Genomic DNA, 7,419 nt, shown 5'->3' with positions numbered 1-7,419 from the left:
AAAAAATGTAAAGATAGTAGTGAATAATAAAGAGCGAATTCATTTGATTAAAACTTGAAGAAAATTGTCCAGACAAATTACGACTCGATGAATCGAGCATTTATTTTGAAACAAGTAAATCTTAAAACAAAATTACGGGAAATCTTAAATGCCTAGAATGGCTTATAGAAGTAAATTCTGCCAATCTACCCAGGGACTCGGCGGGCTCGGGATGGTGTGGCTGTCCAGTTCCTGAGAACGGCTCCCTTCTCCATAGTCTGAATAGTGAGGCCTTCCTCCTCCTCCTCCTCAATTATCGCACTGCATTGTATCATTTATTCTGATTTTCCCTTTGCTTTTAGGATCACTTGGAAGAGGAGGATGTGGTGGATCTTTAGGTATGCTGATGATGCCAGTATGTGCGAACCAACCTAGGGGATGAGAATAATAATAAGAAATAAGCAAAAACAAAAGGTAACAAGTCAGTGAGGATCCTGAAATGTTTGCAGTATTTAAACACATATTGCAGAAATATAAATTTGCGTCCTAATTTGGGAGCCTCGTTGCGCCCGAGGTAGGCCTAGAGACAAGTAGATTTGGAGAAATTTTAATGCCAATAAATGCTTTATTTCAAAAATGTAAAAATAGACGAATCCCAAAACGACACTAAAATAAAAATAATAAAATGAGTTACTACTGGCACTTGGCCTTATTACATTGGAAAAGCAAGTAAACCTAATCTATTTGGTCTCGGAAGGACTTTCTTCAGGCTGAATGTTCTTGTCGATCAAATCCCCCAGTTCGCGTAGGCTCATTAGCGGGAATGCCTTTGCCAAATGCCCTTCTTCGTTTCCCTCAGCGTTTTGGCAGTCGGTGACTCTCTTCCTCACTTTTCCTTCCAATTCCAACAGGCTGTATTCCAGATATTCAAGTTTCTCGCTAGATTTGGCGACCCTCTCTTTCCATTCATTGATTTGGTCATCTGATGAAAGATTCCTCCACCAGTCTAGCAAGAGTGAGGGTGTGCTAACCATACCGAAGCTGGGGACCTCGTGCCTCATTTTCTGCAAAACAAAAAGGGTTAGGCCATTCTCCCCCACCAGACTCGACTATTTATACACTTGTGATCAACATATCGGCATTTAGTTCTCCAAATTAATGCACAGAACGTGGTTGTGTCCGTTGGGATTATGGAAAACCCGATGGACTTTGGATAAGGCTTATTTTAAAGGATCATTATGCGGACAACATAACTGATCCGACTAAGTTTGACCATGATGCATGCACAATTTTAACCAGAGTAAGGTTTCTATGGGGTTTTAGACTGGTACCCTCGAGCGGACAACTCGAGGGGGAAGGCACAGAACCATCGACTGCACCGCTGATTGACTGGTTTTACCGCAAATAAGCCTTTCCAAATTTAAGGGTAGTAAATAGGAAGAGCGCAACCACTCATTAAAGCATTGCTATAGGATTTGATATGCACGAGTGGAATATGATGTGGAGCATGATTTATGCAGCAGTTAATAATACATAGTCAAGTATTTGCACGTAAGGAAATAAATACAGTATTTAAATAATTGAAAGACGGTTACAGGAAAAGGAAATAAAAAGACAAGTCAATTTCAAGAATAAAGAACAATAAATCCTTAAAAGAAAACAGACAGTCAAATTGAAATAAGGGAAGAGGGTACGGGATAAAGCATGCTTGGACTAATTCATAAGAGCAAGATCGTTTTGGTAAGAGCCTAATTATCCCCAGCAGAGTCGCGATGCTGTCGCACCCCCTTTTTTCCCTCCCTCGCGGGGAGAGGTCCGGGTTTCGACATTCCATGGGGTATGATAACTCATTTCCTTTTGGGAATTGGGTATTTGAAGAGTCACCACCAAACGGATTACGGTGCGTTAGGGCACCTAGAGTGATTAACTCTTGGATTGGTTTGCATTACCAGAGATTAGGGTAAGGGCTCGAAATAACCTCTAGGAGAAGGTGTTAGGCACCCCTCTTGGTCCATAACTGTGGGTCCTGGCCGAACTTATATTCACAAATTAGTCCATATAAATAAATAGTTGAATCAAATAGGTTGCAAGTAAAGCACGTTGGGTAACTCAAATAATAGGATAAAGATTTTTTGAATAAGTTGTAAACAAAGGTTTTGAATAGAAAAAGGAATTTTGGTAAAGGAGGAGTCCTAGGTTGGTTAGCCTATAGGATCATTGTCACGACCCAATTCCCACCCGGTCGTGATGGCGCCTCTCGTGAAGACAAGGCCAGCCAACAAAAACAACCAACATTTGCTTATAACATTTTCTTAGCATAAATAGGTTTAATCCATAAATACTGATTAATCACACGTGCGGAAATAAACGTAACAATAACGGGAGACAACCATCCCAAACTCAGCCCGATGAATAATATATGCAGAAGATAAGGAAGAAACGGGACTGTGGACGTCGACAGCTACCTCGTCTCTCCGGTCCGCCTGGTTTGGAAGGAATTAAGCGCTCAGGTACGAACTCAGCGGTGCCTGTCTCTGCACACATGGTGCAGGAAGTAATGTGAGTACTCCGACCCAGTGAGTAATAAAAATAAATAACGACTGAGAACATAAAATCCCACAAGGGCACAATAGTGCTATCTCAAGCAGCAACTTCAGAATAGTAGTAGAAACCAGTGAAAAATAATAAGAAAAACCTTTTTGAAAACAGTTAAACATCAATTATACTCAATCAGTAAGTTAGCCATTGTTACCTGACCAACGTGTACTCCAGTGTCATTGTTACCACTGGTCAATCATAGTTACCTGACTGGTCAGTCATTGTTACCAGACCAATCACTTTTAACAGTGTCATTGTTACCACTGTTCAATATTAAATCACTCTAGATGGGTACCCGCGCTCACGGTGGGTGTGCGACTCCGGAGGGGCTCCTACAGCCCAAGCGCTATCAACAAGGCCTGAAAGCCTGAACAGTATCAATACGAGGCCTGAAAGCCTCCTCACCTCACTCATCATGCCCTCACATAAGGCCCTCGGCCTCAATCAGTCCAGAAATAGTCAACAGCCCCTCGGGCAACAGTAAAGCAATAATACTCATCTCAAACAATAGTTCAAATATCAGTTTAAAACTCCAAGTTTGAGTAAATAAGGATGAGTTCAAGAAACAGTGTAAATCACATGGACTAAGTTCAAATAATATTTCAAACAGTGATGATAGTTCATAAAGAGTTCAAACAGTCGGCAATAAGCCCCAAATATGGCAATAAGCCCAAATCATAGTGAAAACAACAAGTCATTGCTAATACACGGTAAAATATCATCCGGACTGGACCAAGTCACAGTCCCCAATAGTAAATGACCCCGCGCTCGTCATGGAACGCGTGTCTCATCTCAACATAGCACCAAGTTGTGCAAATCCGGGGTTTCAAATCCTCAGAACATCATTTAAAGTCATTACTCACCTCTAGCCGGCCGATAACCTAGCTCGCCAAGCCTTTCCCTCTTGAATCGACCTCCTCGCGCGTAGGATCTGACCAAAACCACAAAGGATACGTCACAATAGGCTAACAAATCGTAACCCAATCGAAAAGACTCGAAAAACAACCAAAATCACGAAGTTGGCAAAACCCGAGCCCCGGGCCCATTTCTCGAAAATTACGAAATTCACATCACCGGGATCCTCGTCTCGCCACGAGTCCGTACATATAAAATACACAAGAATCGGAGTCCATTTGACCCCTCAAATCAATAATTCAAACCTTCTTAGGTTTCAAGCCCTAACCTCCATTTTTACCCCTTTAATTCCTTGAATTTCAGTGTTTAAATCCTTGTTTTTATACCATAACAACATTATTCGAGTCTATAAATTCATACCTGATGGAATCCCCTTCGAATCCTCTCCAAATCGACCAAAATCGCCTCTTCCCGAAGTCTAAAATGCTTTTCTTAACTTCTGAAATTCGCGACCATTGTTCATTAAACACAGTCCCGATTTCCGCTTCTGCGGTCCATTAACCGCACCTGCGGTACCGCTTATGCGACAAATTGACCGCTTATGCGGTATCACTTAAAACACCTGGGACCGCTTATGCGATCCAAACACCCGCTTATGCGGTTTACCTCCAACCGCTTCTGCGGTATATTAACCGCTAATGCGGACTCGCTGAAGCGCCTACACATCCGCTTATGCGAAAAATCCCTGGGCCACACCTGCTCGCTTCTGCGACCTCTCCGCCGCATCTGCGGAACCGCTTCTGCGGCTCCTTTTCCGCAGATGCGGAAATACCAGAAGACGGAAAAATCTGACCTGCAACAAATGCTTCCAACTCTCGTTTAACCACCCGAAATCACCCCGAGGCCCCCGGGACCTCAACCAAAAGCACCAACACATCCTATAACCTTATTCAAACTTGTTCCAATCCTCAAAACACGTCAAACAACGCTAAAACCATTAAATCACATCGGATTCAAGCCTAAGTTTCTTAAAAACTTCCGAAACTCACATTCGATCAAAAATCCAACCAAACGACGTCCAAATGACCTGAACTTTTACCCGCACATCCAAAATCACCTAACGAAGATACTTCAACTCTCGGAATTCCATTCCGACCCCCGGATCAAAATCTCACCTACCAACCGGAATTCGCCAAAATTCATCATTCGCCAATTCAAGCCTAATTCTACATCGGACCTCCAAATTCAATTCCGATCACACTCCTACGTCACAAATCATCCCCCGAAGCTAACCGAATCATCGAAATTCACATCCGAGCCCTCTAACCACATAGTCAACTTCCGGTTGACTTTTCCAAAACAAGCTTCCTTCTAAGAGGCTAAGTGCCTCATTTCCAACTAAAACCAATCCAACTCCATCCGATCACCTCAAATACCAATACTGAAATGCAGGGGAACATAATATGGGGACAACGGGGCAGTAACTCACGTGACGACGGGACGGGTCGTCATAATCATCCCACACAATGTCCGGTAAACACTCCTCGATGAGGGGCTACACGTGACATTAGCGCGTAGTCATCATATCCCATATCTACCCTTCCCATCCCCTTAGTGGTCATGCAAAGCGAGTGTTTGGTCAGCGATCTCCATTGCGTGCTGTTACCCGTCCTTTCTTAATGGTCCTGGAGGGATTTAGGACCTCTACCTATAGGTGGTTCCAGGCAGACCCCTAAGGTTTTAAAGTTGAAAATTCTAAGGCGACAGGAAAAACAATTCGGACTTTTAGCACATAAGATAAAAAGCAGCGATTAGAAGCTCAAAGTTTCCTCCTCAAATAAGGCACATAAACAGCACGACTCAAGCACAATCAAGGGCTTTTCATTAAACAGTATCCTGAGGCAGGATGTCTAGGTGAATAGGCAGAAGACAAGCAATTTATTTTATAAACTCTGGAGTAATGACCCTAGCAATTGCCTATTGGTTTTTTTTAAAGCTTGTTAGGATCAGAAAATACATTAAGTCATAGAAAATAGTTTCAGGATTGCCAGTTTTGAAAATGCCCTACAGGCTTGCCTATACGCGACATACTGATGAATACATTTTAAGGTGAAACAAGGCACGTTTAAAACAGACTTTTAGTCCCTATAGGCGTGTGTTGATACCCAATTTTTTCCCGTATATTTTTTATATGCAAAATACTTTCAAAATAGTATATATATGCATATATAAGCATGCCCGACCCAGATCCCCTCTTATCGTGGCTGTTGATCTCTGAGATCAACGGCCCCTATTCATTCTTGCCTTTTTTAATCCAAACGACTACCCTAATCCCCTCATTCCTCATCTATCAACCGCCTCTAAACACCCCACACTCTCAAACTCTCTCGAATGTTCTCAAATCCCTAATCGTCTCCTACCGTCTCCAACCTCGAAACCACCGGAATCCATGGCTTCTCAGGCCATGGGAGGCTTAAACTCACCTCCCTTTGCTCTTATACGCTTGGTACTCGAAGGTTCAAAGTCTGACCTCGAATGTGTTCGTTCAGATCTCCACCGATCCAAGGTTCTACGGCCATCTCCGGCTTTGCTCCGGCGTATCCTGATCTTCTGAGCCTGATTCTGATCTTCTCCGACTCAGATCGGACCTTTTTCAAAGCCTTTCTCATTTTAGGGTTCTTTTGAAACCCTATCTACTCGAGGTTTCCGGCCTTGCTCCGGCGTGCTATAGTTGTTTGAGTCTGATTTCGACCTTCTCCGACTCCGATCGGTGACCTTTTCAAAGCCTTTCTCATTTTAGGGTTCTTCTGAAACCCTAACCCTTCGAGGTTTTCTTCTCCGATCTTCTTAAATCCCTTGTGTATCCGTGCTTTACTTGAAGTTTTTAAACGATTCTCTCGACTTTCCTTTCAAAATCACTTTCAAAAACCGTTCTTTTCCGATCTAGGGTTTTCTAAAAAAACGTTTAAATATTTTTATGATTTTTCTTTGTCATTTATGTGTATTTTTCTCTAATGTGTTCTTGTATCATGTTCCTATATGCTTCTCTTACTATGTTTTCCTATATTATGGTCTCGTATGCTTTTCTACTGTGTTCTTATGTTTTCCTTCTACCACGTGTGTTCCTCTACTGCTTTCTATATTCCGTTCTTCCTTCTATTGTGTTTTCTATGCTATGTTCTGCTATTTTCTTCCACTATGTTCTGATATGCTTCTCTACTATATTTTTTACCATGTTCTGATATGTTTATCTTACTGTGTTTTCCTATATGCTTTCTGCTATACTTTTTCGGTGTTCTTGTGCCCTTCTAATGTATTTTCTTGCTAAGTTTTAAGTTTCTTTGTTTGCCTTCTACTAAGCCATGTTTAAGTTCCTTCTAAGTATGCTTTTTCTACTGTTCTTATCAGTTTTTACCATTATATTCTTTTAATCCTTCTATTGTGATTGCATGTTACTTTGTTGTCATGTTTCTCATGAGTTTTGAAGCTTCCAAACATGATTTCGATTCAGTTTCCTGCCCTCTCATCCTTGCTTTAGGGTTTGCTCAAAAACACCTAATTCTTTCAGACTAACTTTGGGTCTCTGAACCAAGTTTGAACATCTCTGTTTTCATACAATTCTGAATTTTTGCTGAACTCTCCTATACTGGAATTTCTACTGATATTATGACAAGTTCCTTTCATGTTTAACGTGTCTGTATGATTTATATGTGATGAATCCTTCTTCAAAAAGGTTTTCAAACTAGTGATTGACTCAGAATTCCTTTTTAATAGGTCTAATTGATTGTTTGCTGATTTTCCTTAAGTTAAAACCTTTTCCATCTTTCTGACTTGGTTCATTCATACCAAATCTCAGACCTTGTGATTTCTTGGCTGTTAATTGATTTTCTTTCCTTAAATTGTACAACCGTGTATTTCAGAGACCTTGTCCTTAAATAACCTTTATGTATTTACCCTCAATTGCATGCTTTACACAAGTGTTTGATT

This window comes from Nicotiana attenuata, unplaced genomic scaffold (genome assembly GCF_001879085.1).
Source record: "Nicotiana attenuata strain UT unplaced genomic scaffold, NIATTr2, whole genome shotgun sequence".
Classification (NCBI taxonomy): Eukaryota; Viridiplantae; Streptophyta; class Magnoliopsida; order Solanales; family Solanaceae; genus Nicotiana; species Nicotiana attenuata.
The sequence above is the reverse complement of the archived record's forward strand: the minus strand, read 5'-3'. Positions refer to the sequence as shown.